The sequence below is a fragment of the Adiantum capillus-veneris genome, chromosome 5 (assembly GCF_014529385.1).
Source record: "Adiantum capillus-veneris isolate H3 chromosome 5, ASM1452938v2, whole genome shotgun sequence".
Taxonomy (NCBI): Eukaryota; Viridiplantae; Streptophyta; class Polypodiopsida; order Polypodiales; family Pteridaceae; genus Adiantum; species Adiantum capillus-veneris.
Genome location: NC_140935.1, coordinates 29,364,827 through 29,373,494, shown reverse-complemented (window position 1 = coordinate 29,373,494; position 8,668 = coordinate 29,364,827).

Genomic DNA, 8,668 nt, shown 5'->3' with positions numbered 1-8,668 from the left:
CATGGCCAATGATATGTATAACAATCCCATCATTTGCATGCATGTCCCCAAAGCAATACATAATGAAGTCTACTCACAGACACACAAACCTTCTTTTTTCTAGGGATAGATGTTTGAGATTAGTTTTTTTTTTTGTGTGTGTGTGTGTGTGTGTGTCCATCATAATATAGAAAATTTATAGATTTTTTAGGGTGGCACATGGTTTAACTCCCAAAAATAAAATGGATAAAATAACTCTAAATTGATAAAAGGCCCGTCAATTGAAAAATCTCTCTCCCTATTTGGGATGCCAATGTTAGGGTTGGTTTTTGTCAGACATTATACCCATTTCAATGCATTTCTCTCGTTTTGTATGGGAAAAAATTGTTAGCTACTCTTTTGAAAATACATGATATTAATAAAATAACAATGTCTTGGAAATTTGAAGGGCAAAGGTGTCCTTGGTGAGTAGGAGTCCCCATAAGCTCAATTGTAAAATGTGTGTGTGTGTGTGTGTGTGTCAATAATGTAGATAACAACCCCCTTCATTTGTGTACATGCCTTCAAAGCAAGACCGACCTAAATCGATGCGTGGACACACGAATCTTTTCCCTTTTCTTGACCGTTGTAAAAAATAAAAACTTACACAAATTTCTAAAAGGTATCAACATTGGTCTTGAAAAAAGCCTCTTGATCAAACAAAGCCAAAGATATCATTAAAAATCAAATTTTTTGTTAAATTATCTTTACTTGTCTAGTATAGGTGGAGTGAAACTCAACTTACATATTTATTCTATGTACAATTGAAAGTCTTAATCTTTTGTCTTTACAGTGTACATTGTAAAAGGTTTTTCATTCACTCCACATGTCAAATCTTACCCTTCACTTTTTGGCTTTCTAAAAGAAACCCTTAGTGTTGGGCTGGTTTAGGGGGGCTTTCATAGTTTTAGGTGAATGAAGGAGACTTACCTTTCATTTCACTTCCTGTGTTTACTTTTCTTGCATTCTATTGTTTTAAAATGCTAAAGTGAAGTTTCGCCTTACATAATTTAATAGATTTTACACACACATATATGTTTTTTTGTATTTTATTGTTTTAGAATGCTAAAGTGAAGCTTCACCTTGCATAATTTTAATAAATTCTACACACACATATATTAATTAGTTCTTTTTTTTTCACCTTTCATTTCACAACTTCACATGGCTTTACATTTCTTGCCTTTTATAGCGTGATTCCAATTAGTATTAACATTCAAGAAAGTCTCTTTTATTAAGCGGCTGCTGAACGAGTTTCCTCCTCACAAAGAAAAAAACCGAAAATACTAGCACAAATGTTGAGATTTGCAAAATGTTTGGACGACTTTCTCACATATTTCATCCATTTTTCTCTCGATTTTCAATCGTCTCAAGACTAAGCTGATACAATCCTTCCCCAAACACTGATACCAGTTTAAACAATTTTATCACTTTCTTATTGTTTTTGAAAGCTGTCGTGACCCTTTCACTTGTTCATTTTACATTAGATGTTTAGTCTAGATTTTTGTGAAGTGAACCAATGCATGACAAGTGGGGACCTTCTTCTTGCTTGAGATTTTTAAGCTGCATTATATAGTATAGATATAGATAGGTGACATTTCAAGTCATTTCAAGCCTTACTATATTCATTTGAATATTTTCATTATGAGAATGAATGTGTGTGTGTGGGCGCACGCACATGCATCTCTCTCTCTCTCTCTCTCTCTCTCTCTCTCTCTCTCTCTCTCTCTCTCTAATCTCTCTCCGTTAAAGTGTTCGAAAAAAAACATCTTTACAGACATACAAAATTTCTTTTCTTGAATATGCCTAGAGAAAATGTTAAAAATTAGATTTATTTTTCAAGTTTTTACATCATTTCTCTCTATTTCGAGGTGGAACTTCTTCTTTTAACCTTTCTCTCAACTAACATTTTTGAAATTGAAAACGACACCAATGTTAGAAAAAAATCGAAATGTAGTGTATTTTAATCGGTTAAAATTGAAAAAATCCAAACTAGATTTTAAGCTTGCCTTTAAGAAAACGACAAATTTACATAAGTTTTAGTGTAATTGTTGGCAAAAGATTCAAATTTTGACCTATAAACTGAGAGAATTTCAAGTTTCCTCTTATTTTAACTCTTTAACAAAAATGTATTTTTCTAGTCATAAACGATAAGATATTAAGTTGAGACACATTTTTCTCGAACACAGACTATTAACATGTCAAATGTGTTCTAATAATCATTTATTATAACAAAAAATGATGCCTTCTTGAAGCCATTGTGAAGTATTTACCTTGTTTTAAAGGTCAGCCCTAGTTGCCACGCGCATGCACCCTCCTTTTTTTTTTTCTTGGTAGCATCTTGGTTGATTCCCCTCAATGAGACATGCGTACAGACCTACCACCTACCAGCATCTTTAGAGGTTCTTTGGGAAGATAATTATTTGCGAGCATACATCGATCTCTAATTTTATCTTTCTTGACAGAGACTTGGGGGTTGGGCTCTTAGACTTCATCTTTAGGAATCCTAAACTATTAATATGATCTATCAGCTAATCTTTTGATAGAGTTGAGGTCTCAACTTTCTTGAATTGTTAGCTACTGCCAATTATTAGCACTAATCTTCATAACATAGCTATCAACCATGCCTTCATGTGCACTAAGATAAAGACACTTGCCAATTCAAAATCAAAGCTTGCTACAAAAAGTTAATAGATATGGTTCTTGTTCTTTTTGAAAGTTGCCTAATTAAATTAAAAGTAATAAAAACTACAAGTGCTGAGACGGGGAGGACAAAGCCAATCCATTCAAAGGGGGTACCACCCTCGGTGCTAAAGATGACGAGATCTTTAATGAAGTTCAAGCCATCGAATCGACGACGCACAAGCAGGGCGCAAAATTAAAAAATAACAAGCATTGTCGGATGTTGTCTGAGTTTACTTTTGGTGGTGGAGTTTATTTTTTCGCATTTGCGTTTACCATAAAAGGATATGTTTTGCCTTGGATGCCATCAAAACCTATGCACTCGTGTGGTTAGAGCCGCATCCGCCTCTCAACGGGCAGGTCATGGGTTCGATTCATCGGACAGACGTTGATCGTGCCTTTTTTTCCATCCGTCCATCCACCTCGAGATTTCCACGCTTAGCTCCCAACCGTTGATCCCATCTCCCCCACTTCATTGAATACCCCGTGCCACTTAGTGTTGTGGGGGGTACCACTCACTTCAGTGATCATAAGGTGTCCCAAAACCAAGGGTAGCATTGATTGAGAACAATTTACCAAAAGCACCGATCAATTGTACTTTGTGTTATACAATGGGGCAAGAGAGAGGTCAAAGGCCAAAGCTTTGGATAAAAACGGTACTCAGATTAAGTACACATCAACAAGGAGACATAAAAAGAAGGAGATACTCGTACTCCCACCGCCTCCAATGGCGGTGCCACCTTCGGTGTGGAGAGAGAGAGAGAGAGAGAGAGAGAGAGAGAGAGAGAGGCATACGAAATACATCATTTAGATACATATGGCCCTCATCCATCATAGGTAAGTGACTACACATGTGCTCTAAACACAATTGGAATGGTTGCTCTATAGCCAGTGTATTGGCACTACAGCTGGAGTGACCCATCCATTTATGTGACTTTCCATGATCTAAAGAAGTTTCCATTGCCCGTAAGGTGTCCAATTAATCTCAAAAGACACAGTGGCAATCCAAATGTGCCTCACACATGGGAAATGTCTCATTCAACAGTTATTTTTCTTTGCATCAAAAGTTGGTGGCCTAGCTTGTCACCTTTTGTACACTCAACATTGGAATTAGAAGGAGAAATCACTAAAAGTGATAAAATCAAGAGTCGTGCTAATTGGATTTGAACACATGCATTTGAAACTAACTCTTAGCATGGCATTACATGGACTTGAATGCACTTATGAAATGGAGGGAGAGAGAGAGAGAGAGAGAGAGAGAGAGAGTGCCCTCTTGGCATTTGAAACTAACATGGCATTACATGGATTTGAATGCACTTATGAAATGGGGAGAGAGAGAGACAGAGAGAGAGAGAAAGCCCTCTGACATTGGATGGACTCTCTCTCTCTCTCTTCTCTCTCTCTCTCTCTCACACACACACTCACACACACACACAGGTGTTGTAGCAACAATGACGCTCACTCTAACTCTCTCTCTCTCTCTCTCTCTCACACACACACACACACACACACACACACACACACACACATATATACACACACTTATGTGTGTGCGACTATGGATGATTGGGGATCTTTGGAAAAATGTTGAGCAAAAGCATGCATGAGGAAGAGGCTGCAAGCTACACACACATTGGAGAGTTGGCTCACAATTTGGTGACACCATACATGTATTAGTGCTCGTTGCTCGATAAATTTTTAAGTTCCACAAGAAGAAGTGTAGAAGTTGAAGGCATTTGTGTAGGAAGAACAAGAAGAAAAAAAGTGATAAAATCACGAGGCCTACCCATAAGCATTCCTATATGTATCGAGAGATCGAGAGAGAGAGAGAGAGAGAGAGAGAGAGAGAGAGAAACCGATGTTCTTCCCAATCCTCATAGTTGGGAATCTGTAGTCTGTGACCTTTAACTTGTCAAGCCTTCAAGCATTCAAGGCAGAGAGAGAGAGAGAGAGAGAGAGAGAGAGAGACGCTAGTCAATGCCCCAAGAAAATTGACAAGGAGATGAGAGAGAGAGAGAGAGAGTGAGCACTGAGCACGCACTAAGAGACAAAGCAACACTGGTTGCTAGTCTACAAGTCATCATCTATGAAAACGTGAAGTCTGCAAAGAGTGAGAGAGAGAGAGAGAGAGCTAGGGGCCCATTTTTTTGAAGACTAAACGTGTAGAGCTACTTGAAATCACAAGACTCTACGCGCGCTCACATGTTTTTACACCCAAAAATTCAAATAGATAGCATTAATGGCTTAGATACAACACCCAAAGTAAGCATCACATAGAGATTATCAGTAAATTGCAGGGATTATCAGGTTGGGACCCTCAAAAGAACAATCTGGAGGGCGCTTCGGAGCACCACAATTATGTTGTATGCAATGCACCACACCACACCGCGCCCACCATGAACAGGCTTAGAAACTTGCGAAACTCCATCGCTAGACAGCTCCAAAAGAAGATCAACCGCCCACCTCAGCTCTCGACAGAAATAGAAGCTTCATGATAACGACTCTCTCTCTCTCTCTCTCTAAGACGAGATCTGATGATCACTCCATAACATATCCTGGAAACCTTGATGAACAAATCCCTACCTTCTAGTTGTTGTTGCAATATACATGGAGAGAGAGAGAGAGAAAGAGAGAGAGAGAGAGCTTACAGCGGAAGGGATAATGACACAACTGAATGGGAAGTTAATCCTGTCGTACACAGTACTAATGAGAATGTCCCTACGGCTACAACATGATGGGAGGAGCTGGGAGCACAACGGAAGAAGAATACGCACGCACACACTCACACACACACCACCATAGACACACACAGGTTGAAGAGGGAGAGCCAACGTACTGTATGCCCCCTTTCTTTTCTTTTCTTTTCTCACACTACAAGAGGTTGTGTGCTCTTGTGACGCTGTTAGCGACGGAAATACACTGGGTTTTTATAACCCCCGGCGTCGCTAAAACCGTCGCTACGAGAGCGTCGCTATATGCGCCGCTATATAGCGACGCTTATAGCGACGGTCATAGCGATGGTTATAGCGACGTTTACACTGAAGACTATAGCGACGCTCATAGCGACGCTACAGAGCCATAAATAGCGACGGTTATAGCGACGCCCGAGAGATTTTTTTTTTGGTGGCAGGGCATTGAATGCCCTGCCACCCATCAACCATATTGTACTTGATTCACTTTTTAAAAAAAGTGCAAGGGTAGATAATAGACCCAAAATAGTCACCCACAAGACGCATTGTTTGCAAAATTGACAATTGTACACATCATAGGCAAAATGAATTGATTGGCAAATGTAATAATGACAATTGTACAACATCATAGGCATAAAGAATTGATTGGCAAAAGGAACTGCGGTGACAAATGTAATAATATACATGGTTCAAAAAGACGTATAAAATCCGTCTCATGATACATAAGCTATGAGAAACCCTAAACTAATGCTACCTAGCTACGGCTAAACTGACGTCGTCTAGTCAGACGTCTCATCGCGTCCAAGCGGCGTATCTGTCGGATTCTGCAAAAAAAGACAATAAGACAGCTTTCAGTAAGTATAAACATATAACGAAATTTATAAAACAATACAAAAAATAAAAAAGAGTAAACCTTAATACTAACCATGCCGCCGCGAGAACTGAGAATGTCCATCAGGGCGTTTAAGTCCTTCCTGCCTGTGTACTCGCGCTCGTACGGTGTGGGATCACGTCCTGTCATCGACCACTGTCAAAACATACAAAGATTTCATTATGTTAGAATTAAAAAACTCATAAACCCTAAACTATCGAACATAAAGAGCAATGTGAAAACACTTACAAAATCGGCCTCAAATGATGCCCATCCACCGCTCCCCAAGTGGTGCGAGCTCCCTACCTCTACTCGCGCTCTGGCTGCATCCTTTTGTTGCTTCCACTTGTCGGGATTCTCGCGCGCTGCTTTCTTCGCATTCTTCCAATCTTCTTTGGCCAGCCAATCTGGCCTGTTCCACCCATTCTTGATTGCTTTTTGCACTTCGGAACGCTTGTGTTTGCAGTATTCGCGCATTCGAATCTTCATCAGGTCTTCATTGAAGCGCTGATCCCGTGTTGGAACGGGAAACTCATCATGAAGTATGCTGATGACTCTGTTTTTTAAATCACTTGGTACTTCACTCCATTTGTTTAGTATGTAGTATCTAAACAGCTGAGAGCAAAGACCACGCATGCGCGAGATCACCTTCTTGCCGTCATCATCCATGATGATGCCGCCGCTGAAGTCGATGGAGTAAGACAAGCCCTCTGGCCGGTGACGCGTGAACCTGGGTGTTCCGGTAGGGGTCTCTAGCGGCGTGTCGATGGGGGTACGGACGTCAGGTGTCTCCACCGGCGTTTGGGCCCCGAAGCGAGGAGTGTCGAGAGGGGTGGCTCCTGGCGGAGTAGGTAGAGGTGTGTAGCTTCTAGGAACAGTCAGCCGTGCAAAACCTGGCGTAGATGGCGATGCTGTGGCTGGTGTGGGGGCGGGCAAAGAAGGGTAGGGTAAAGAGCCTCGTCGAACACGAGGCGGTGTGGAGGCATCGGTGGCGGAATCCCCACAACAACCGCCACCGCCACCACTAGAGCGCCGGTGTCTAGACGAGTGTGAAGCTCGTCTCGTCGACGCCGAAGCTTCAGAGCGCGCCGAATGCTCCGAAAGAGAGGGAGATGCAGATGGAGTAGGAACGCGCGATGATGCGCCAGAGCGATGACGCTCCACGTACCACTGTCTCTGCTGCGGTGACAAAGAAGAAAGAAACTCCTCATCATCCATACCTCCATTAAACACACGAATATTTAAACTTAATATTGAATGAATAGAGTAGACAATGACGCAAAGACCATTAAATACAATGACGTAATGACGCATATAAATACAATGACGCAATGAATCGAGTGATAGAAGAGGCAAGCCGAAAACTCAGAATTTTCAATCAAAAGATGTGAGCGTGAGTAGAAAAGAGCGTTATACACCATGGAAGGTACTTAGAAAGCCAGAGCTTTTACAACACGGAGCAAAATTGTTCAAATACAATATTTGTGGCTTTAAGAGATCTCTCTCTCATCCTCGCATAACTCAGCATAACTTCCTATATCTATATAGAGCTCTCCGTTTAAACACATATCCTCTGTTTCATTTTGTAGCTCCTCTGCATGCACCCCATATAGAGTAGTAGCATCTTGATGCTCGTCTGGCACCACCGCAGCGGCTTCTGATTGAGCATCTTCTCTGATCTCCTCCATTGATGCCGTTGTGATTGGCACATGGTAGCCTTCATACGTCCTTGCACTACGAGGGGCTACCTCTATGACGTACCACCAGTTTGATGTAGACTTTGTAGGATGAAATATTACCTGCCAGAGCCACATAACTTACATGAGAGCTTTCAAGCACATAACTTGTAAAAGGGGGATGTTAACTATTTACATACTTACTTGTTCACAATGCTCGGGTAGTACGAAAGTGTCTCTTAGGTCAGTCCATTTCTTAGTAGAATCCACCTCAAGAAAACCAGACTCTCCTCTACGCACAGCAGCATTGCGACCCTCCATGATTATCTTGAACCATTGCACGTCGAACAAGTCGACAAAAAATCCTCTGTAATCGATCCTCAAAATCTCTTGCAGCGTGCCGAAGTAAGTGAGTTCCGCCACCACAGGATCTGCATCAGAGGAACGTCGTCGACTAGACTGTTCAAATTTTGCCATGATTCCACAATCTTGAGTAAAACGCTTTTTGTCGATTCGTTCCACCCTAAAATGTCGACCTTTACACCATGCTGCTGTGTATGACTTATACTACAACGAACAAAGATTATGAGTGGCCGTTCAAACGTTTAGAAATAAAGTCACTAGCTAGTCGTACATTGCAAACTTACCTTGGTCACGCAACCCCGAGAGTACTCCCACTCTTCCTCAGTCACTTCGTCACCGCATTGTTGTGCGCTTTTCAATTGGTTGTGCAA